This window comes from Rhinoderma darwinii, chromosome 4 (assembly GCF_050947455.1).
Source record: "Rhinoderma darwinii isolate aRhiDar2 chromosome 4, aRhiDar2.hap1, whole genome shotgun sequence".
Classification (NCBI taxonomy): Eukaryota; Metazoa; Chordata; class Amphibia; order Anura; family Rhinodermatidae; genus Rhinoderma; species Rhinoderma darwinii.
The window spans coordinates 34,952,481-34,978,816 of NC_134690.1; the positions used below are offsets into that span (position 1 = coordinate 34,952,481).

Consider the following 26,336-nt stretch of genomic DNA (forward strand, 5'->3'; position numbering starts at 1 on the left):
TATCTACAGTGAGGGCTGGCGCTATCCTCGTGGGGGTGTGGCACTATCTACCTGGACATTGTTGCACTCTATAGGGGCACTATCTACAGGGGACACTGTGGCACTAGGTACGTGGGCACTATATACATGAGCACTGTGTCACTATCTGCAAGGGCACTGGCCCTAGGGGCAGCTAAGGGGGAATTATACTGTATTGGGCAGCTAGGGGGGCATTATGCTGTATGGGGGAATTTGGGCATTATACTGCATGGGACATCTGTATGGGCATTATAATGCATGGAAGAATATATGTGGGCATTATACTGTATGGTGGCATCTGTGTTGGCTTTATACTGTATGGTGGTAGCTATGGGGCCATTATACTGTATGGTGGCAGCTATGGGGGCATTATACTGTGTGGGGGCAGCTATTTGGTATTATACTGTGTGGGAGGCATTGGGTGGGATTAGAGGCGTGGCTTAAAAGAAAAAAATTGGCATTTCTTATCCCTCTTTGTAATTCTTGAAAGTTGGGAGGTATGTATATATTGCTCCCCATCAGTGGCGTAGCTATAGGGGTCGCAGCGGTCGCAACTGCGACCGGGCCCCATAGCTAGGGGGGCCCGCAGGCCCCCCTCACCACACTAGCGCTGCAATAATTGCTCTACATTGCTGGGTCCCTGCTGTGGTACAAAAGAGACCCAGTAATGTAGCTTAAAGCATTGGTGGCAGCTGAGCTGTCAGAGAGTCATTGCGTGGAGGGGGAACAAGACGGTGGAAAATGAATGATAGATGAATCCACTCATCTTACGAGACCCAGCCCCGCCCACTGTACTGTCCACCCAATCAGCTCACTTCTTGCTGTTTCCCTCTTCCTCGTGACCTGTTCAGAGGGAAAGGAATGGCTACAGCAAGAAGATGGTGTGCGTGTCTGCTGCTCCCCTGCAGTACCAGCTGCTCTCTGACCCCACAGCACATGTAAGTAGCAACTAGTAATCCAGCTCTTAACCCCTTCACTGTGTGTATGTATGTCTGTCATGCTGAGCAGTCACACCTCAGGGCTGACTGTTTAGCATAACAGACAAAATATCTATCTATCTATCTATCTATCTATCTATCTATCTATCTATCTATCTATCTATCTATCTATCTATCTATCTATCTATCTATCTATCTATCTATCTATCCCATATCTATCTATCTATCTATCTATCTATCTATCTATCTATCTATCTATCTATCTATCTATCCACTGGCGTAGCTATAGGGGTCGCAGCAGTCGCAATTGCGACCGGGCCCCGAAGCCAGGGCGCCCACAGCCCCCCGCACCACATCAATAAAAAGTTACTATAGTAACTCGGGCCACGGGCCCTTGTTACTATAGTAACAGACTGACCTTACCTTCCTGGTTCCGGATCGCAGCGGAGGTCCTGACGTCACAGCGCTATGCGCCGCGCACAACATCGAGAGGACAGAACTTCCGCCGCGGCTGAAGAGGTAGGTAAGATTAGTTGCCCTGACTGGCGGGGTCCGACTCCCGGGACCCGCCAATCAGCTGTTTTGAAGGGGCCGCAGCACTCGTACGAGAGCTGCTCCCCTTCATTCCGGTCACACTGTGAATCCGTGTCGGCGATTCACAGTGTGAGCGAGTAGTGAAATGAAGGGTAGCAGCTCACGTACGAGTGCTGCGGCCCCTTCAAAACAGCTGATTGGCGGGTCCCGGGAGTCGGACCCCGCCAGTCAGGGCAACTAATCTTACCTACCTCTTCAGCCGCGGCGGGAGTTCTGTCCTCTCGATGTTGTGCGCGGCGCATAGCGCTGTGACGTCAGGACCTCCGCTGCGATCCGGAACCAGGAAGGTCCCGGGAGTCGGACCCAGACACATCAGCTATTCATGGCCTATCCTGAGGACAGGCCATCAATGTTTAGGGACTGCACAACCCCTTTAAGCCTACGATGTAGCAGGCTTAGAGGGCCCATGAGACAGGATCACAGATTGTGCGATCCTGTCTGCTGGGCCCTGTATCTAAGACAATCACATGGTAGGCTTAGATACATGGCCCATGTGTGATCCTGTCTCTGGGACCCTGTATCTAAGCCTACCACACTGTATGTTTAGATACAGGGCCCCAGCACACAGTAATCTTATACTGTATAAGATTACTGTCTGCTGGACCCTGTATCTAAGCCTATCTTGTGGTAGGCTTAGATACAGGGTCCCACAGACAGTATCACACATGGGCCCTGTATCTAAGCCTAACACACGTGTTACTAATCGTTTTTTTTGTGTGTTTTCTTACAGGTTCGGTCGTTGGACTACGTCGGATTCCAGGACTACTTCGATGACAGCTTTTTATATTATCAATAAAATGGTTAATGAGGGCTGTGTGGGTTTTTTTTTTATTTCAATAAAATATTTTTTCTATGTCTTTGTATTTTTTTTTAAACTATATTACTACCGCCTTAGTAATGGCCGCCGGCTGATTGACAGCATCCTTTGCTAAGGCGGGGCTTAGTGTTAGCCGGAGCAGAGGCTAACACTAACCCCCATTATTACCCCGGTACCCACCGCCACCAGGGGTGCTGGGAAGAGCCGGGTACGATCCAGTACCTGACCATCTGTAGTGATGGTCGGCCACTGGGGTGGCCGCAGGCTGGTATTATCAGGAGGGGAAAGGTCAGATACAGTGGCCCTTCCCACCCTGGTGATGCTAGGCTGCTGCTGCTTTATTGTATCTGGCTGGCTATGAAAAATGGGGGGGACCCCACGTCATTTAAAAAAAATTTAATAAAAAATAATTGGAAAGAACCATGTCGGGTCCCCCCCCCCCCCCCCCCCCATTTTCATAACCAGCCAGATGCAACACAGCAGCAGCAGGCAGCATTACCAGGGTGGTAGGGGCCACTGTTTTTGGCCTTCCCCAGCCTAATACTAACAGCCTGCGGCCACCCCGGTGCCTGCCCGTTACTACAGATGGTCGTGTGCTGGTTCGTACCCGGCTCTTCCCAGTACTCCTGGTGGTGGTGGGTACCGGGGTAATAATGGGGGTTAGTGTAGCCTCTGCACCTGCTAACATTAAGCCCCGTCTTAGTAATGGAGGTTGTCAATCAGGCAGCGGCCATTACTAAGGCGGTGATAATAAAGTTTAAAAAGATACAAGCACATAGAAAAAATATTTTATTGAAATAATAAAACAACCCTCATTAACCATTTTATTGAGAATAAAAAACGCCGTCATTGAAGTCCTCGAATCCGAAGTCCAACAACCGAACCTGTAAAAAAACACAAACACACAAAAATAATCAGTAACACATAAAAAAGCAAAATTATTATTCTTACCTATCCTGGGTCCAGCGCTGGAGCTGCAATGTCAGCGTGCTGGGCCATGTATCTAATCCAATCATGTGTGATACTGTCTGCTGAGCTGTGTATCTAATCCAATCATGTGTGATACTGTCTGCTAAGTCCTGTATCTAATCCGATCATGTGTGATACTGTCTGCTGTGCCCTATATCTAATCCTATCATGTGTGATACTGTCTGCTGAGCCACTGTATCTAATCCTATCATGTGTGATACTGTCTGCTGAGCTGTGTATCTAATCCTATCATGTGTGATACTGTCTGCTGAGCCACTGTATCTAATCCTATCATGTGTAATACTGTCTGCTGAGCCACTGTATCTAATCCTATCATGTGTGATACTGTCTGCTGAGCTGTGTATCTAATCCTATCATGTGTGATACTGTCTGCTGAGCTGTGTATCTAATCCTCTCATGTGTGATACTGTCTGCTGAGCTGTGTATCTAATCCTATCATGTGTGATACTTCCTTCTGAGCCACTGTATCTACTCCTATCATGTGTGATACTGTCTGCTGAGCTGTGTATCTAATCCAATCATGTGTGATACTGTCTGCTGAGCCACTGTATCTAATCCTATCATGTGTGATACTGTCTGCTCAGCCACTGTATCTAATCCTATCATGTGTGATACTGTCTGCTGAGCCACTGTATCTAATCCTATCATGTGTGATACTGTCTGCTGGGCCCTATCTCTAATCCTATCATGTGTGATACTGTCTGCTGAGTCATTGTATCTAATCCTATCATGTGTGATACTGTCTGCTGAGCCACTGTATCTAATCCTATCCATAGTTTATAGGGTTGTAGTGCTATAGATATGCGGTCTCCTATACACACATTTTTTTGGGCAGACACATAATGTATTGGGGCAGTTTCCCCTGACATTTTAAGCCCTTAGTGACGCCCCGGCTGCTAGTGCTGCATTGTTGGTTCACTTAGACCCAGCGATGCAGCTGAAAGCTGCGGACCGTCGGCCATGAGGAGTTTGCGGGGGGGGGGGGCAATAAGAACTTTTTTATCGGGGCCCATGAGCCTTTAGCTACGCCCCTGCTCCCCATAGTATATATACTATTCCACATAATATATATACTTCTCCCCATAGTATATATACTACTTCCCATAGTATTTATGCTGCTTCCCATAGTTTATATGCTGCTTCCCATAGTATATAGTGTGCTTCCCATAGTGTATATGCTGCTTCCCATAGTATTTATGCTGCTTCCCATAGTTTATATGCTGCTTCCCATAGTATATAGTGTGCTTCCCATAGTGTATATGCTGCTTCCCATAGTATATATGCTGCTCCCCATAGTGTATATGCTGCTTCCTATAGTATATATGCTGCTCCCATAGTGTTATATGCTGCTTTCCTTAGTATATATACTGCTTCCCATATTATATATGCTGCTCCCATAGTATTTATGCTGCTTCCCATAGTTTATATGCCGCTTCCTATAGTAGATATGCTGCTTCCCTTAGTATATATACTGCTACCCATAGTAGATATGATGTTTCCCTTAGTATATATACTGCTTCCCATAGTATATATGCTGCTCCCATAGTATATATGCTCCTTTACATAGTAGATATGCTGCTTCCCTAAGTATATATACTACTTTCCATAGTAAATATGTTTCTTCCCATAGTAATATATGCAGCTTCTTATAGTATATATGTTGCTGCCAGGGGCGTAGCTAAAGGCTCATGGAACCCGATGCAAAAGTTTTTCTTGGGCCTTCCCCCCAACTTTTTCTCATGGCCGATGGCCCGCAGCTTCCAGCTGCATCGCTGGGTATCCCAAATGACCCAACGATGCAGCACTAGGGGCGTCACTAAAGTCTTAAAATGTCAGGGACAAAAGCCCCAATACATATACCCCCAACATTTTTTTTTTATGCGTGTGTGTGTGTGTATATATATATATATATATATATATATAAATATATGAGACAACATATCTATAGCACTACAACCCCTGTAGCTATGGAAAGGATTAGATACAGTGGCTCAGCAGACAGTATCACACATCAGTGGCGTAGCTAGGGGGGGGGGCAGGTGCCCCGGGCGCAACTTAGAGGGGGGCGCCAGGGCCGCACTGTCCATGACAGCGGCCTGCTGCCTCTCTTTGTTTTTTTATCCTAATAAAAATGTGTGTGGCATTATCTACGGAGGGTGGCTTTATCTACGGGGGAGGCTTTACCTACAGGGGGGCTTTATCTATCGGGGAGCTTTATCTATGGGGGGGGGCTCTATCTACAGGGGGGCCATATAATGAGGTGGGCTATATGTGGAGCACTATATTCAGGGGTGGGCTATATGTGGAGCACTATATACAGGGTTGGCCTATATCTACAGGGGGGCTATATACAGGGGTGGGCTATCAATGGAGCACTATAGGGGGATCTATATATGGGACTCTATATACAGGGGTGGGCAATATGGGGGGCACTATCTACAGGGGGCTCTATGGCAGGCACTATCTACAGGGGACGCAGTGTGTGTGTGTGTGTGTGGGACACAGTGTATGGTGCTATTATAATTAGAGGTGCAGTGTATGGCGCTAATTATATTTAGGGGCGTAGTGTGTGGTATAATGAGAACTTAAAATGTTTGAAAAGTGAGAAGCTGAAGACATCTGAGCGGCAAACTGCAGAATTGGGCTGTAACCGGGAGAAGTAATCATAGATGTCTGGACCGGAGATAGAAAAAGAACTAGAATCTGAGAGTCACTTAATGTAAATGTTTATTCTGCCTCTAATCAGTACTGTAGCCATTGTATGATCTGCAGCGAAATGATAGGTGGTATGATTATGATATGATTTTTTTTGTGATACAGCATCTCCCAGCATATCCTTACCATTGTTCAAGCCATTCTGGGAGCTGAAAACCATTTAGTGCAAACCTATATGGCAGGGGTTGCACTAAATTGAGCTGTATTTGTGCTGGTGTTGTATATATGTACTGAGCTTGGTTCTGGTACTATATATATATATATATATATATATATATATACATATATGTACTGAGCTTGGTTCTGGGGCTGTATTTATGTACTAAGCTTGGTTCTGGAGCTGTATTTATCTACTGACCTTTGTTCTGGTGCTGTATATATGTAATGATCTTGGTTCTGGAGCTGTATTTATGTACTGAGCTTTGTTCAGGTACTGTATATATGTAATGAGCTGGGTTCTGGTGCTGTATATATGTAATGAGCTTTGTTCTGGTACTGTATATATGTACTGAGCTTTGTTCAGGTACTGTATATATGTAATGAGCTGGGTTCTGGTGCTGTATATATGTAATGAGCTTTGTTCTGGTGCTGTATATATGTACTGAGCTTGGTTCTGGTGCTGTGTTTATGTACTGAGCTTGGTTCTGGTGCTGTGTTTATGTACTGAGCTGTGTTCTGGTATTGTATATATGTACAGAGCTTGCTACTGGAGTTGTATTTATGTACTGAGCTTGGTTTTGATGCTGTATTTATGTACTGAGCTTGGTTCTGGTGCTATATATATGTAATGAGCTTTGTTATGGTGCTGTATATATGTAATGAGCTTGGTTCTGGTGTTGTTTATAGAACTATATTGCTTGTAAAATGTACAATTATTTTATTGTAGAGGTACATGCTTGGTTCTGGAGCTGTATTTATGTACTGAGCTTTGTTCTGGTGCTATATATATGGAATGATCTTGGTTCTGGAGCTGTATTTATATACTGAGCTTTGTTCTGGTACTATATATATGTAATGAGCTGGGTTCTGGTGCTGTATATATGTACTGAGCTTTGTTCTGGTGCTGTGTTTATGTACTGAGCTTTGTTCTGGTATTGTATATATGTACAGAGCTTGGTACTGGAGTTGTATTTATGTACTGAGCTTGGTTCTGATGCTGTATTTATGTACTGAGCTTTGTTCTGGTGCTGTATGTATGTAATGAGCTTGGTTCTGGTGTTGTTTATAGAACTATATTGCTTGTAAAATGTACAAATTCTTTTATGCTCGAGTTACATAAAAAAAATGTGGAAAAGAAATGACAAGTCATTGATTGGTAGAGAAAACAAACATGGCGAGGGGGAAAGAGATGTCGGGAAAGAGGATGGGGGGGCGCCAAACTGAATCTTTGCCATGGTGATGGAGAACCTAGCTTCTGTCACACATGATAGGATTAGATACAGTGGCTCAGCAGACAGTATCACACATGATAGGATTAGATACGGCGGCTCAGCAGACAATATCACACATGATAGGATTAGATACAGTGGCTCAGCAGACAGTAACACACATGATAGGATTAGATACAGCGGCTCAGCAAACAGTATCACACACACATGATAGGATTAAATATAGGGCTCAGCTTGCTGACGTTGCGGCCAGCAGCGCTGGACCCAGGAAATGTAAGTATAATAATTGTTTTTCTTTTTTATGTGTTACTAATGTATTTTTTTGGTGCTGGTTTGTGTTTTTTTACAGATTCAGTTGAAGGACTACTTTGTATTCGAGGACTACTTCGATGACGACGAGTTTTTTATTCTCAATAAAATGGTTAATGGGGGGACCCCGCATAGTTTTTTCCAATTATTATTATTTATTTTTTTAGAAACTACGTGGGGTTCCCCAAATTTTTTTTTAACCAGACAGATACAACACAGCAGCAGGATAGCATTATCAGGGTGGAAAGGGCCAGAGTTTGTGTCCTCTCCTTGCCTAATAATACCAGCCTGTGGCCGCCCCAGTGCCCGTCCATCACTACAGACTGGATCGTACACGGCTCTTCCCGATACCCTTGGTGGCAGTGGATACCGGGGTAATAATAGGGGGTTCGTGTTAGCCTCTGCATCGGCTAACACTAACCCCCGGCTTAGTGATGGACGTTGTCAATCAGCCAGTGGCCATTACTAAGGCGGTATTAACCCCTTAACGCACCAGGACACACCGGTACGTCCTGCATTGAAGTGCTTTAAGGCACAGGGACGTACTGGTGCATCCTGGCTAAAAACTTTCACCCTGTCAAAGGACAAGGTGACAGAACTGTGCCGTCAACTGTTTATGACAGTTGACCGGCACAGTAAGACGGCAGGGGACCATTCACAGCGGTCTCCTGCCGGCGATCGCTGTGATTGGTCAGTCAAAGCAGACTGACCAATCACAGCTCCATGACGTGGTGTATGTGATGGCGCTGGCTCAGCTTGAGCCAGCACTATCACTGCCGGTTATCATCTGTCCGGCACCCCTCTGCAATGGCCAGGACCGGAGCTAGGCTCCGATCCGGACGATTAACTCCTTTGATGCATCGATCAACGCGATCGATGCATCGAAGTGTCTTGTAACCTGTCAGCAACCACGATGGCTGCCACGGGCGCGAGTGTCAGCTGTTTGTCACAGCTGACATCGTGCTCTAACGGCCAGGATGGGAGCTTGGCTCCGATCCGGCCGATTAAGCCCTTAGATGCAGCTATCGCTGCATCTAAGTGATTAGATTGCACGCTATGGTTGCTAATGACAACCATCGGCACCCGCGGCTGTTCCGATGGTTGCCATGGCAACCGTAGCCTAACAATCGCTTCCTAGTACGGAAGCCTATTAGGCCCCGCCGGGAGACAAAGCCTAATAGGCTTGCTGTCAGTGAATAGCTGACAGCTCTAATACACTGCACTATGTAGGAAGTGCAGTGTATTAGAATAGCGATCAGGGCTTCATGCCTTCAAGTTCCCTAGTGGGACACAAAATAAAGGTAAAACAAGTTAATAAAAATGTTGTAAAAAAGTTAAAAAAATATAAGTTTCATGAAAAAAATAAGTTTGATAAAACACTATAAGGGTATGTGCACATGATAGCAGGCATTTACGTCTGAAATGAAAGACTGTTTTCAGGAGAAAACAGCTGCGTCGTTTCAGACGTAAATGCTCCTCCTCGCATTTTGCGAGGCTTCTCTGACAGCCGTAAATTTTGAGCTGTGCTTCATTAAGTTCAATGAAGAACGGCTCAAATTACGTCTGAAAGAAGTGTCCTGCATATAATGTATATAAGTGTCCTGCATATAATGTATATAAGTGTCCTGCATATAATGTATATAAGTGTCCTGCATATAATGTATATAAGTGTCCTGCATATAATGTATATAAGTGTCCTGCATATAATGTATATAAGTGTCCCGCATATAATGTATATAAGTGTCCCGCATATAATGTATATAAGTGTCCTGCACTTCTTTTGACGAGGCTGTATTTTTACGCGTCGTTGTTTGACAGCTGTCAAACGACGACGCGTAAATGACAGGTTGTCTGCACAGTACGTCGGCAAACCCATTCAAATGAATGGGCAGATGTTTGCCGACGTATTGTAGCCTTATTTTCAGACGTAAAACGAGGCATAATACGCCTCGTTTACGTCTGAAAATAGGTCGTGTGAACCCAGCCTAACAGCCTTTTTTCCTATAATAAGTCTTTTATTATAGGAAAAACAAAAAAACATAAAAAAAGTACACATATGTTGTATCCCCGCGACCGTAACAACCAAAACTATAAAGATATCACGCTATTTTACCCGTACGGTGAACACCGTAAATTTTTTTAATAAAAAACTATTACAGAATCGCTGTTTGTTTTTCACTACCCCTCGCAAAACAGAATAAAAAAAGGGATCTAAAAGTTGCATGTACCCCTAAATTATACCATTAAAAACTGAAGCCAGTCCCGCAAAAAACAAGCCCAACCACAGCTTTTTTGACGGAAAAATAAAAAAGTTATGGCTCTCAGAATATGGTGACACCAAAAATAAATTTGAAACAAAAGTGATTTTATTGTGCAGACGCTGCAAAGCATAAGAGAAACTATATACATATGGTATCGCCGTAATCGTACCGACCCGCAGAATAAAGTAAAATTGTCATTCATAGCGCATGGCGAACACCGTAAAAAAAAAATTATAAAAAACATCAGAATTGCAGGTTTTTGGTCACATTGCTTGCCCAAAAAAATTAAATACAAAGTGATCAAAAAAATTGCATGTACCCCAAAATGGTACCAATGAAAACTACAGATTGTCTCGCAACATATAAGCCCTGACGCAGCTCCGGTGGAGAAAAAAAAAAAGTTCTGCCTCTCAGAATATGGCGATGCAAAATGTGCAGAGTGTTCCAAAAGCGGATAAGATCTGGCACCATTTATCAGTGCGACACCGGCCACATATCTATGAATTATTATTTATTTACCCCATTATTATACCCTCTTATTATGCCCCTGATGTACTCCGCACAGATTACATATACCCCAACTTAATAAACTGAAATACCAGCAAAACCCCAAACAAAAATACCACTAAGCAAAATCTGCGCTCCAAAAGCCAAATGGCGCTCCCTCCCTTCTGAGCCCTGCAGCGTGCCCAACGGGCAGTTTATGTCCACATATATGGCATCGACATACCCGGGAGAACCCGCTTAACAGTTTGAGGTATTTGTCTTCAGTGGCATGAACTGGGCACAAAATATTGTGCACTAAAATGGCATATACCTGTGGAAATTTGCAATTTTGCACCATCCACTGAGCATTCATTTATTATAGAAAAAAAAAAACTATGTGGTCAAAATGCTCACTACACCCGTTAATAAAATGCCTTCAGGGGTGCAGTTTCAAAAATGGGGGTCACTACTTGGTGGTTTGTTTTACTATTTGACCCCAGAGCCCTGCCATTGTGGGCTAATGCTGCGAAAATCACCAAAATAGGTCTCACATGCGCCTTTCACTCCTAAGCCCTGTCATATATCCAGGCAAATGATAAACGCCTTGAGGGGTGTAGTTTACAAAATGTGGTCACTTCTCAGGGTTTTACACTCTACTCTGGTACCTAAGAACGCTCTGCAAATGCGACATGGCACCCATACACCAGTCCAGCAAAATCTGTGCTCTAAAAGCCACATGGCACTCCTTCCATTTTGAGCTCTGCCATGTGCTCAAACAGCAGTTTAGGGCCACACATGGGGTATTGCCGAGCTCTGCCATGTGCTCAAACAGCAGTTTAGGGCCACACATGGGGTATTGCCGTACTCGGGAGAAATTGGGTAACAAATTATGTGTTGTTTTTTCTCCTATTACCCCTTGTGGAAAAATAATTGGGTGCAAAACTACATATTTTTGGGGAAAAAAATAAATTTTCATTTTCATACTGCCTCATTCTAATACAATCTAGGAAACACCTGTTGGATCAAAATGCTCAGCACACCCCTAGATGATTACCCTGAGGGGTATAGTTTCCAAAATGGAGTCACTTCTCAGGGGTTTCTACTGTACGGGTACCTCAGGGAATCTGCAAATGCGACATGGCGCCCAAAAAACAATCAACAAAAATCTACATGCCAAGTAGCACTCCTGCCATTCTGAGCCCTGTGGTGTATCTAAGCAGCAGTTTATGACCACATGTGGGGTATTGCCGTACTCGGGAGCTTTTTCTCCTTTATTCCTTGTGAAAATGAAAAAAATTCAACATTTTAGTGGAAAGAATGTAGATTTTCATTTTCACTGCATAATTCCAATAATTCATCAAAAAAACTGTGGGGTCAAAATGCTCACTATACCGCTAGATAAATTCCACGAGGGGTATAGTTTCCCAAATGGGGTCACTTTTGCCGCGTTTGCAATATTTTGGCCCCTAAGTGGCTTTGCAAATGTGACATGGGTCCGCAAACCATTCCAGCAAAACTTGAGCTCCAAAAGTCAAATGGCGCTCCGTCCTTTCTAACTTCCGCCATGTGTCCAAACAGCAGTTTATTACCACATATGGGGTATTGCTGTGCTCAGAAGAGTTTGCTTTACAAATATTGGGGTGTGTTTTCTCCTTTATCTATTGTAAAAATGAAAAAATCTAAGCTAAATTTACATTTTATTAGAAAAAATTTAGATTTTCAATTTCACGGCATAATTCCCATAAATTCAGCTAAAACCGTGTAGGGTCAAAATGCTAACTATACCCCTAGAAAAATTCCTTGAGGGGTGTAGTTACCAAAATGGGGTCACTTTTGGGGAGTTTCCACTGTTATGGTCCCTCCAGGGCTTTGCAAACACGACATGGCACCGAAAACCATTCCAGCAAAATCTGCGCTCCTAAATCCAAATGGCCCTCGTTCCCTTCTGAGGCGTGCCGTGGGCCCAAACAGCATTTTATTACCACATATGGGGTATTGCCGTAATCAGGAGAAATTGCTTTACAAATGTTGGGGTGCTTTTTCTACTTTATTCCTTGTAAAAACTAAAACATTGTATGTTTTTTCAGAAAAAAAGTAGATTTTCATTTTCACAGACCAGTTCCAATAAATTTAGCAAAAAAACCTGTGTGCTAAAAATGCTCACTATACCTCTTGAAAAATTCCTTGAGGGGTGTAGTTTCCAAAATGGGGTCACTTTTGGGGGGTTTCCACGGTTTTGGCACCACAAGACCTCTTCAAACCTGACATGGTGCCTAAAATATATTCTAATAAAATAGAGGCCCCAAAATCCACCAGGTGCTCCTTTGCTTCGGAGGCTTGTGTTTCAGTCCGTTACCGCACTAGAGCCACATGTGGGATATTTATAAAAACTGCAGAATCTGGGCAATAAGTATTGATTTGCGTTTCTCTCGTAAAACCTTCTGTGTTACAGAAAAAATGTATTACAAATTAATTTCATTAAAAAAAAATGTACATTTGTAAATTTCACCTCTACGTTGCTTTATTTCCTGTGAAATGCCTAAAGGGTTAAAATACTTTCTGAATGCTATTTTGAATACTTTGAGGGGTACAGTTTTTAAAATGGGGTGATTTATGGGGACTGTCTAATATATAAGGCCCTCAAAGCCACTTCAGAACTGAACTGGTCCCTGAAAAAAATAGCCTTTTGAAAACTTTGCTTTTTTTTTACGTGCGCAAGATGGACACGCTCGTGTAAATTAGGCCATAGATTACTGATGTTTGTAAGGGGCGCAGGATCAACCCGAGATGTGCCAGAACATCTCGGGCGTGTGCACCACTAAAAAAAAGCCTAGTGAAGGACTCCTTCAAATACAGAGGAGTCCCTACGCTAGGAGTTATTAGCTGTCATTCACCTACTTTCCAAAGTAGGTAAGTGTGGAACTAACTACAGGGGGGCTGTGTGTCGATTTCTACAGGGGGGCTGTGTGGCGATTTCTAAAGGGGTCTGTGTGGCGATTTCTACAGGGGGCTGTGTGGTGCTATCTACAAAGGGGGTAGTGCTATTTACAGGTGTGTGGCACTATCTACAGGGGCGCTGTATGGCGCTATCTACAGTGGGGGCTGTTTGGCGCTATCTACAAGGGGTTGTGTGAGCCACTACCTACAGGGGGCTGTGTGGCGCTTTCTACAGCGGGCTGTGTTGCCCTATCTACAAGTGGGCTGGTGCTATCTCCAGGGTGGTGGCAATATCTACAGGGGATGCGTGGCACTATCTACAGGGGGTGTGTGGCACTATCTAAAGGGGGGCTGTGTAGCGCTATCTACAAACAGCCCTGTTTGGTGCTATCTACAAGGGGGTGTTTGTAGCACTATCTACAGGGGCTATGTGGCACTATCTTATATATGCTTCTTCCCATAGTATATATGCTGCTTCCCATAGTATATATGCTGCTTCCCATAGCATAGATTCTACTGCCCACAGTCTATATTCTGCTTCACATGGTATATATGCTGCTTCCTACAGTTTATATTTTGCTTCCCATAGTATACATGCTGATTCCCATAGTATATATGCTGCTTCCTATAGTATATATGCTGCTTCCCATGGTATATATGCTGCTTCCCATAGTATATATGCTACTCCCCACAGTATATATGCTGTTTAACGTAGTATATATGCTGCTTCCCATAGTATATATGCTGCTTCCCAAAGTATATATGCTGCTTACTAAAGTTTATATGCTTCTCCACATACTATATATGCTGCTTCCCATAGTATATATTCTCCTTCCCATGCTATATATGCTGCTTCCCATAGTATATATGCTCCTTCCCATGGTATATATGCTACTCCCCACAATATATATGCTGCTTCCCATAGTTTATATTTTGCTTCACATAGTATCATATGCTACTTTCTTAAAATGTATGCTACCCCCATAGTATATTTGCTTCTTCCTATAGTATATATGCTGCTTCTAATGGTATATTTTCTGCTTCCCATAGTATGTAAACTGTTAGGAAACGTCTTTTCCTTTATGATCGCCATGACTACTAGTCTAGCTTCTGGGCGGTTCTGTTTTAACTTCCTGAGCCTATCCCACTTCTCTGTCTTTCTTCCTGTCAGGTCTAAGCGTGGAGTATTTATACCTGGCTTCCTCCGCTTTTTCTTTGATTGTGAATTTCCTGTTTTTCCTGTGTTTGATCGGGCTACTGACTATCCCCTGTACCTTTTGGCTTTTGACTTCCTGGAACTGGACCTCGGCTTGTCTCTGGATTAACCTTAGCTTTCTTTCTGATCTAGGCTGGTTCTGACCTCTTCTATTCCTGACATCCCCTAGCTTTGTGATTTGGACTTTCTGTTTACCCTCGGGCTGTCTTGTTACCTGTTCTAGAATTGCCTGCATTGCACCTCTTATCCAACACAGACATCTGTTAAAGCAACCTGTCTTCTATGCAGAAAAAAATATCCTGCCTTGCGGTGGGCACTGGCGAAAACCATAGAGTAGCCTTAGACTCTGCTGATGAGAGTTGTGACGGATTTGCGGTTGCGGATTTACTTGCACGCTTGTTGCAGACAGTTTCCAGTAGCCTTTGGGGAATCGCTCACCTAGCAATTCCATAAACTATCAATCTGGCAATCGCTCAATTAGTGGTTCCACAACATAAACTGCAACCCATAGTATATATGCTAATTCCCATAGTATACATGCGGCTTCCCATAGTGTATATGTTGCTTCCCATAGTGTATATGTTGCTCCCCATAGTATATATGCTGCTTCTCATAGTGTATATGCTGCTCCCCATAGTCAGGGGCGTAGCTAGGGGGGCAGGCGGAACATGTGCCCCTGGCGCAACTAGGATGCAGGCAAAGGGGGGCACCGCAGAGCAGCAATATCAAAACATCTGATCACCGCTGATAGGCCCTGATAGAGTCCCAGCGCAGGCTGGCGTGATGACGTCACTGGATCACGCCGGCCTACGCAAGGGTCCGGAATTCGCATGGAGCCGGAACAAGGCTAGGTAAGCTGTGTGGCACCATCTACAAGGGAGGGCTGTGTACAATCATCTACAAGGTGGCCTGTGTGGCACCATCTGCAGGGAGGCTACGTGGCACCATCTACAAGGGAGGGCTGTGTGGCATCATCTACAAGGGGGCTGTGTGGCACCATCTACAAGGGAGAGCTGTGTGCAATCATCTACAAGGGACCTGTGTGGCACCATCTGCAGGGAGGCTACGTGGCACCATGTACAAGGGAGGGCTGTGTGGCATCATCTACAAGGGTTCTGTGTGGCACCATCTACAAGGGAAGTCTGTGTGGCATCATCTACAAGGGGAGCTGTGTGGCACTATCTGCAGGGAGGCTATGTGGCGTCATCTACAAGGGAGGGCTGTGTGCAATATCTACAAGGGGGGCTGTGTGTGGTGCTATCTGCAAGGGGAGGCTGTGTGTGACACTATCTACAAGGGGGGCTGTGTATGGCGCTATCTATAAGTGGGGTTGTGTGTGTCGCTATCTACAAGAGGGGGGCTGTGTGGCGCTATCTAAAAGAGGGGGGCTGTGTGTGGCACTACACCGCGTTCCAAATTATTATGCAAATGTTATTTTTCGCTGATTTTCCTAAATAGTCGATGCAAATGACAGTCAGTATAATCTTCAAGCCATCAACCTTTGGATTATAATGCAAATTTTATTGAACAAATCTCCTAATGATAACAGATTTTTTTTTTAGAAGTAAAAAACTCAAAATGCACTGTTTCAAATTATTATGCACAACAGAGATCAAAACATTTTAAAGGTTGTAAAGAGAACTAAAATGGTAATTTGTTGAATTTGCAGCATCAGGAGGTCATATTTACAGAAATCAAAAGCTCTTTCAATCAAAAAAAACTTAACAAGCCAAGTTACATGTTAACATAGGATTGATATCACCTTCACAATTCTTGCATTCATTGAATTTGTGAGTATTTGGACAGTTTCTGCTTGAATTTCTTTGCAGGATGTCAGAATAGCCTCCCAGAGCTTCTGTTTTGATGTGAATTGCCTCCCACCCTCATAGATATTTTGCTTGAGGATGCTCCAAAGGATCTCAATAGGGTTGAGGTCAGGGGAACATGGGGGCCACACCATGAGTTTCTCGCCTTTTTTGCCCATAGCAGCCAATGACACAGAGGACATAAGTATGATGCTAGGAGCCCGGCTCCCTGCAGTGTGTTCGGTCCGGTACTTGCGGCCGAAATACGTCCGTCAGTTACGGACGTAATTAGTGTGTGTGCACATACCCTTACTGACGTCGAGTAGCAACGCTGCCGTAATGACGGGTGCACACATGTAGCCACCCGTCATTACGGGGCCTCATGCACACGACCATAAAAACACCCGTTATCACGGGTCGTAATTACGACCCGAAATAGCGGGCCCATAGACTTCTGTTAGCCACGGGTACCTTCCCGTTTTCTCACGGGAAGGTGCCCGTGCCGTTAAAAAGATAGAACATGTTCTATTTTTTTATTTTACGGGCCGTGCTCGTAATTACGACTCGTAACTACGAGCACGGCCGGCCGGCCACGGGCAGCCGGCCGCTTTTGCGAACCGTGCTGTCATTATAATTATAGCAGCACGGCCCGTAAAATAGAAAAATAGAACATGTTCTATTTTTTTAACGGCACGGGCACCTTCCCGTGAGAAAACGGAAAGGTACCCGTGGGTAACAGAAGTCTATGAGCCCGTTATTGCGGCTCGTAATTCCGACCCGCAATAACGGGTGTTTTTACGGTCGTGTGCATAATGGGAGCACGGCTCGGAAAAACGAACGGCTGCCCGTGCTCATCTCCTGAAATACTCTGTGCTGCCTTAAACTCTGTGGACAGGTCAGGATCCTGTTTATTTTAAATGCTGCTAGGGAACCCGCTCGATCCACTATATAAGGCTACGCTACAGTGCAGCATTTAAATAAAACAGGATCCTGACCTGTCCACAGAGTTTAAGGCAGCACAGAGTATTTCAGGAGATGAGCGTGCAGATTCAGTGCTGCTGTGAACTCTGCTCTTACCATTACGTTGCTCTCAGTCTGTTACCTCTCCTCCACTCCTGTCCTCAAGAACACCTTCACATGATTGGCAAGTCACCACGTAATGGTAAGAGCAGAGTTCACAGCAGCACAGAGTATTTCAGGAGATGAGCATGCGGATCTTGTGCGTGGTGGTGACTTGCCAATCATGTGAACGTGTTATAGAGGACAGGAGTGGAGGAGATGTAACAGACTGAGCTACGTAATGGTAAGAACAGAGTTCACAGCAGCACAGAGTATTTCAGGAGAGGAGCTTGCAGATTCAGTGCTGCTGTGAACTCTGCTCTTACCATTACGTAGCTCAGTCTGTTACCTCTCCTCCACTCCTGTCCTCAATAACACCTTCACATGATTGGCAAGTCACCACCCCGCACAAGATCTGCACGCTCATCTCCTGAAATACTCTGTGCTGCTATGAACTCTGCTCTTACCATTACGTGGTGACTTGCCAATCATGTGAAGGTGTTCTGGAGGACAGGAGTGGAGGAGAGGTAACAGACTGAGAGCTACGTAATGGTAAGAGCAGAGTTCACAGCAGCACTGAATCTGCATGCTCATCTCCTGAAATACTCTGTGCTGCCTTAAACTCTATGGACAGGTCAGGATCCTGTTTCTTTTAAATGCTGCACTGTAGCGCAGCCTTATATAGTGGATCGAGCGGGTTCCCCAGCAGCATTTAAAAGAAACCGTGTTTGTGTATGTGTGTGTTTGTGTATATGTGTGTGTGTGTATATATGGGTGTGTTTGTGTATATGCGTTTGTGTATATGTTTGTGTATATATGGGTGTATTTGTGTATATGTTTGTGTGTAGATGTTTGTGTGTGTTTTTGTATATGTGTGTGTTTGTGTATATGTGTGTATCTGGGTGTGTGTTTGTGTGTATATATGGGTGTGTTTGTGTATATGTGTTTGTGTACATGTGTGTTTGGGTATGTGTGTTTTTGTTTGTATATGTGTTTGTGTATATGTGTTTGTGTATGTGTGTGTATAACTGTGTGTGTGTGTGTTTGGATATGTGTGTTTTTGTTTGTATATGTGTGAGTTCGTGTATATGTGTGTGTGTTTGTCTGTTTATGTATGTGTGTGTGTTTGTCTGTTTATGTATGTGTGTGTGTGTGTGTGTGTGTGTGTGTTTGTATATCTTGTTGTGTTTGTGTATATATGTGTGTTTGTGTATGGTTGTTTGTTTGTGTGTGCGTGTATATATGTGTGTAGGTGAGTAGAAGTATTGTTATTGTTCACATTGATAACTGTTTTTTATGTTGTTGCAGATTTTGATGTACCGATTGGACTACATCTTCGATTCGTTGGACTACTGCGTAGATCTACGTTTTTTCAAATTTTAATAAAATGGTTAACGAGGGTTTTGTTGGGGATTTCTTATTTCAATAAAAAAGAATTGTCTTTGTGTTTTTTTTTTAAACTTTATTAGTGCCTAGATAATGGCAGTTGGCTGATTGACAGCGTCCATTATTAAGGCGGTACTTAGTGTTAGCCAGTGCAGAGGCTAGCACTAACCACCCATTATTACCCCGGTACCCACCACCACCAGGGGTGCCGGGAAGAGCTTGGTACGATCCAGTACCCGACCATCTGTTGTGATGGTCGGGTACTGGGGCGGCCGTAGGCTGGTATTATGAGGCTGGGAAGGGCCAAAATCAGTGGACCTTCCCACCCTTGTAATGCTAGGCTGCTGCTGCTGTGTTGTATCGGGCTGGTTATAAAAATGGGGGGGACCCCCACGTCGTTTTTTTTTTTGAATTTAACAAATTTAGCAATAGACGGGTCCCCCACATTTTTAATAACCAGCCATATACAAGGCCGCAGCAGTCTGGCATTACATTGGTGGGAAGGGCCACTGGTTTTGTCCATTCCCAGGCTAATAACACTGTGTTGTATGTGGCTGGTTATGATAAATTGGGTGGAACCCCATGTCTTTAAAAAAAAAAAAAATTTAAATAAATAATTTAAAAAAATGACGTGGGGTCCCCCCCACTTTTATAACCAGCCAGATACAACACAGCAGCAGCAGCCTAGCATTACAAGGGTGGGAAGGTCCACTGTTTTTGGCCCTTCCCAGCCTCATAATACCAGCCTGCGGCCGCCCCAGAGCCCGACCATCACAACAGATGGTCGGGTACTGGATCGTACCTGGCTCTTCCCGGCACCCCTGGTGGTGGTGGGTACCGGGGTAATAATGGTGGTTAGTGTTAGCCTCTGCACCGGCTAACACTAAGCCTCGCCTTAGTAATGGATGTTGTCACTCAGACAGCGGCCATTACTAAAGTGGTAGTAATAAAATTTGAAAAGAAAAAGACAAAGATATAGATAAAATATTTTATTGAAATAAAGCACCCCCAACACAACCCTCATTAACCATTTTATTGTAGAAAAAAAACACGTCATCTAAGTAGTCCTCGAAACCGACGTAGTCCAAACACCAAACCTGTGAAAAAAAAAAATTAAATAAAACATGTCGTCGGCTTAGATTCAGTTTAATGTGTGATACTGACTGTTATACCATGTATAGAAGCCTGCCGTGAAGTTGACTTAGATACAGGGCGCCAGCAGACAGTATCATACATGGCCATACATACATATATACAAACATACATACAAGCATGCACATATATACATGCAAATATACATACATGCAAACATACACACATATATACATGCAAACTATCATACATACATGAATACACACACACGAAAACATTCATACAAACAAACATGCAAAGATACATACATACATATATACAAGCATGCACAAATATACATGCAAACATAATTACATACATGCACATATATATATAAACATACATGCAAACATACATGCAAAAAAAAAAACATGCAAACATACATACATGCACATATATACATACATACATGACAACATACATACAAACATACATGACAACATACATACATGCAAACATACATACATACATGCAAACATACATACACACATGCAAACATATATACATGCAAATATACATACAAACATGCACATGTATACATACATGCCAACATACATGCAAACATACATGCAAATATATACATGCAAATATACATACATACATACATAACATACATACATGCAAATATACATACATACACACATGCACATATATACATACATGCCAACATACATGCACATATATACATACATGACAACATACATACATACATGACAACATATATATATACACACATGCAAATATACATACAAACATGCATACATACATACATGCAAACATACATTCATGCAAACACACATACATGCAAACATACATACATTCATGCAAACATTCATACATATATACATACACACATGCACATATATACATACATACATGACAACATACATACATACATGACAACATACATGCAAAAATACATACATACATGCAAATATATACATGCAAATATACATACAAACATGCACATATATACATACATGCCAACATACATGCACAGATATACATACATGCCAACATACATACATACATGCCAAAAAAAATAATAATACGTTCATACTTACTTTCCTCCTGTCCGGCCTCCAGCGATGACGTTTCATCCATGTCGCCGCTGCAGCCTGTGATTGGCTGCAGAGGCGGTCACGTGGGATGAAGCGTCATCCTGGCGTGCGTGACCGCCACTACAGCCTGTGATTGGCTGCAGCGGCGAAAGGGATGAAACGTCATCGCTGGAGGCCGGACAGGAGGAAAGTAAGTACGAACGTATAATTTTTATTTTTTTATTACATTTATTAAAATTGTATTTTCCGCGCGCCGAGCATGTACTGTGAAGGTTGCTGAAAGAGTTAGTGCAGCCCATTAACTCTATCAGCACCCCGGACAGTAGCATGCTCGGCGCACGTAAGTGACAGGTTCGGTCAGAACTAGTTCGGTCCGAACCGAACTTTTCTGTGAAATTCGGCGAACTAGCCGAACCGAACTTTTGATAAGTTCGCTCATCTCTAATCAGGACATCAGTATTGAGCCTAAAAATTCTAGACTGTTCATGACTTTGACAGTGGGCAAACTTACAAAATCAGCAAGGGATCAAATACTTATTTCCTTCACTGTATGTCAAGGTCGGTGGCAGATTTGGAGACCTGTGAATGAAAAGATTAGGCAGGAGGGTGATAATATCAAAAGTGCTCAGGTAACAGTCCAGGTTTAGTACGCACTTAAGCGGCAACAGATTGTAGCGTGAGGCAGAGATGTAGTTAGGAAATAATATCAGTTTAGTTCACATATCAGAAGCAAGAGGTTGTAGCATGAAGCAGAGATCTGGTCAGGAAACAATACAAGTTCGGTACACAAATAAGCTGCTACAGTTTGTACAGAAAGGAACTAGACTACAGGCAGGAACCTCAATAGTCTGACAATCAGAAAGTGCAAGGACAGGTTCATACAGTAAGCAAAAAGAGTGAGACTAATCTGACAATAAAGAAAGGGAATCCAGATAGGCAAAAGTCAAGAAAACCTACACAAGAGATTCAGCAGTGGAGCTCTCCAACATCCCTTAGAGTACAATAAGAAGAGCTACTGTCTCGGACACAGGAGTTTCTGGGTTTGAATGGTGACGATATGAGACCCTCCCCAGACAGGGGCATTCTCCAGTCCAGGACTTATATGATGTCTGTGTATACAGCTACAGTCAATCAATCTGCTTAACTCATACTTTCCCCTTTTGTTCCAGACAATGACATCGTTGATTTCCATCTGATATTGGCAGCAAAACTTTAGAACACCAGAACATCGGCAGTGAGTATATGAGACCCTCCCCGCACACGGACATTCTCCAGTCCAGGACTTATATTCTGTCTTTGTATTGTAATATATATATGTATGTATATATATATATATATATATATATATATATATATATAGCTCCTAGTCAATCAATTTGTTTAACTCATTGCCTTTTTTCTAGAAAATAACATCAGTTTCAGAAACATCAGAATAAACAGTGAGTATATAAGACCCGCCCAAGAGATATTCTCTAGTCCAGGACATGTATTCTGCCTGTGCTATAAATTGACCAATCTGTTAAACTAATTTCTTCCTTTTTTTCTAGACATTAACATTAATAATTTTCAGCAGATTTGGGCAGAATAACATCAAAACATCATTAGTGAGTATACGAGACCCTCCCCAGACAGGGACATTCTCAGGTCCAGGACATGAATTTTGTCGGTGGATTTATGTATATATAGCTATAATTTAATCGATCGATTTAACTCATTCGTTTCATTTTTTTTCTAGATATTAACATCAAAAATGTCCAGCAGATATGAGCAGCGAAAGATAAGAACATCCAAACAGCAGTAGTGAGTTTATATGTTAAGTTCAGTGGCAGGTTCGGGGACCTGTGGCTAAAATGATTAGGCAGGAGGTTGATAATAGTTAGGCCTCCTGCACACTTTCATCACCGTTTTCAAGGCCGTTTTTGACGGGTCCATGAGCCCGTTTTAGCGGCTGTGTGATTTCCGTGTGCACTCCGTGTTTCCGTTCATGGTACTGTCCAGGGTGCTGAAAGAGCAGGGTTGTTCAGCGCTAGTCACTGTACAGGGTGCTGAAAGAGTTAATGGGCTGCACTGATCGGCGGTAACTCTTTCAGCACCATGGACAGTGACTAGCGCTGAAGAATGACAATGCTCGGCGCTCACAAAATACAATTTATGAAATAAAAAATACAAAAACCAGTTCATACTTACCCAGACTCCCTGCATTTTCGTCCTGTCCGGCCTCCTGGGATGACGTTTCATCCCATGTCACCGATGCAGTCAATCACAGGCTGTAGTGGCGGTCACGCAAGTCTGGATGACGTCGGAAGGCCGGCCTCCAGGAATGACGCTTCATCCCACGTGACCACCTCTGCAGCGGCCTCTGTAGCCAATCACAGGCTGCCGCGTCATAAGGGAAGGTTGGACTGGAAGAGGGACTCGTCACCAAGACAACGACCGGGGTACGTATGAACTGCTTTTTATTTTATTTTTAATCAGCAGCCTCTTCTCTCTATCAGTGATTGATAGAGACAAGTGGCTGCCGATTAGTGTAATATATCTGTAATGTACTTCTGCCCGCCTGGCCGTTGCTAGGCAACGGCTCCGTCACACATGGACAGCGTGTCTTCAGTTTTTTTGACGGCTCCATTGACTTGCATGGGCCTCACGGTCACGGAATCTCGGACCAAAGTAGGACATGCTCTACTTTTGTCGGAACGGAGCAACGGGACCATAAAAAAAACTGAAGTGTGCATGGCCCCATTGAAATGAATGGGTCAGGGTGCTAGCCGTCAGAAAAACGGCTAGCACCCTGAAGAAAAAGACTGAAGTGTGCACTAGGCCTAACAGTCCAGGTTCAGTACACAGATAAGCAGCAACAAGTTGTAGCATAAAGCAGAGACGTGGTCAGTGATGAATTACATTTCGGTACACAAATAAGCTGCTACAGTTTGTAGAGAAAGGAACTAGACTACAGGCAGGAACATCAATGGTCTGACACTCAGGAAGGGCAAGGGACAGGTTTATATAGTAAGCCAAAAGAGTGAGACCTAAAAGGCATTAAAGGAAAGGAATCCAGAGGCAAAAGTCAATAAAACCGACACAACAGATTCAGCAGTGGAGCTGTCCAACATCCCCTATAGCTCAATGAGAAGAGCTACTGCCTCGGACACAGGAGTTTTTGGGTTTGAATCCTGATATAGTCTATAGCTATAAGGCCACTTTTACACAGTATCTTTCTTATTATTTTGTATTAGTATTTATAATCCTAAACCAGGAGTAGGTTCAAAACTTGGAAGAGGTGCAAATCTTTCCATTTTACTTTTTCTATTTATTCTGTTTCTAGTTTTAGCTTTAAAAAAACTGAAGCAAAATACTGACCGAAATACTGCTGTGTGAAACTGACAAATGACCTGTCAATTAATCTGCTTAACTCTGTCCCTTCTTTCTAGACAATAACATCAAGTGTCATGGGAAGAAAAACATCGGAATAAAGGGTGAGTATAGGAGACCCCCACCAGACCAGGCCATTCTTGTCCAGGACTTATATTCTGTATGTGTATTATGTGTATATTGTGCATATACCACATGTGTATATACCATAGCTACAGTCAAACAATTTGCTTAACTCATTCCTTTCCTTTTTTTCTAGACAATAACATCAACAATTTCTATCAGCTATGTGCAGCAAAATATTAGAAAAACATCAGAACATCAGTAGTCAGTATACGAGACTCTCCCCAGTCAGGGACATTTCCCAGTCCAGGACATGTATTCTGTTTGTATATTATGTCCTATAAGGATATAAGGCCACATTCACACAGCAGTTTTTATATATTATTTTGTATCAGTATTTATAAGCAAAAACGAGGAGTTGGTCCAAAACATGAAGTTACAAATCTTTCCATTATACTTTTTATATTTATATTTTGCTTCTGGTATTGGCTTATAAATACTGGTGGAAAATAATGACCAAAATACTGCCACGTGAAAGTGACCTGTCAATCAATCTGCTTAATTTATTGCCCTTTTTCTAGATAATAACATCTACAGTTTCAGATATGGGCAGCAAAGAATCAGAATGAACAGTAAGTATCTGAGACCCTCCCCAGTCCGGGACAGTTATTCTGGATGTGTATTATGTATATAACTACAGTCAATGTGTTTAACTCATTCCTTCCTCTTTTTTTCTAGACATTACCATCGATAATTTTCATCAGATATGGACACCAGAACATCAATACATCAGTGAGTATGTGTCAACCGTGTGACTGGCATCCTTTCAGAAGTCTTATCTGTGTGCAATAATAATACTAAGCAGCCACCCCCTCATAAATAGTAGGTGTGAGTGTGGATATTCTTCTGGTTATAACGTATGTGTTCTTCTACAGGTCACCATGAAGAACCATCATCACTTTTTAATACGCGCAATTTGACATCTTATAAAAAGGAAAAACGCAGAATATAACTTTTTTTATCAACAAACATTCAAAAGTCGACGAAGACTTACTGGATCCTCGAAAGGGAAAGAAAGGATTTTATTTGAGGCGGCATATAGGACATCAAACACAAAGCTACGAGACAACATGTAGAGCCCGAACATCAATCATCATCAGCGGCAATACCTTTCCTAAATTTGGCACCTGGATTTAGTTAATTCATTATTATTATTGCGGAAATTAAAAAAAAATATTTTAAAAACTCTGTTCTTCTGTTTTCTCTTTCACCTTTCACTTCATGTGTTTTCTGCTTGATGGGTAAATATACAGAGTTTTGAGGCTGGGGAGAGGGGAGAGTCCGGGAAAGTCCTGGAGGAGTTCTGATGATGACCATAATGGTTGTCACTCGGCTTTATAACCATTCTCTATGGAGGAAATTAATTCCAATCAATGTAAATATGTTTTTTAATATATTCCCCTTTCCTAAGTATCGTTTCACTTGTCGGAATTGTCACGTTGGGTGCGTGGACCCACTAGGCCGTACCGCCTTAACGGTATGGCAGCTGGCCAACAGGACACAGGTCAAAGTCTATAGTTCGTATAGGTGTACCTATGGTAGCTTCAGACAGTAGGAAGATAGGCTCGGATAGGACTTAGGCAGCAGGCAGACACCAGGCGTGGTGTAGCAGGACAGGCATAGTACTCAGCGCAGCATGACTCCAACTCAATACGGCGCTTGAAGCAGCATAACTCGGGATACAGGTAGCAGGAACAGGAACACTGGGAACTGGAAGATACTTAGGAGACCAT

General features: G+C 43.1%; 1 long non-coding RNA gene across 2 annotated transcripts; it reads left to right on the plus strand.

Annotated features, from left to right (window-relative positions):
* Nucleotides 1–853: 853 nt before the first annotated feature.
* On the plus strand, nucleotides 854–25,760 carry LOC142760666 (uncharacterized). Of its 2 annotated transcripts, XR_012883348.1 has the most exons (8): nucleotides 854–956; nucleotides 22,281–22,345; nucleotides 22,515–22,550; nucleotides 22,659–22,715; nucleotides 22,847–22,911; nucleotides 24,540–25,175; nucleotides 25,282–25,335; nucleotides 25,479–25,760. It is a non-coding gene; the product is annotated as an uncharacterized LOC142760666 (long non-coding RNA). The 2 variants fall into 2 exon arrangements; XR_012883347.1 differs by lacking the exons at nucleotides 854–956; nucleotides 22,281–22,345; nucleotides 22,515–22,550; nucleotides 22,659–22,715; nucleotides 22,847–22,911 and having other exon boundaries at nucleotides 24,175–25,175.
* Nucleotides 25,761–26,336: the final 576 nt, after the last annotated feature.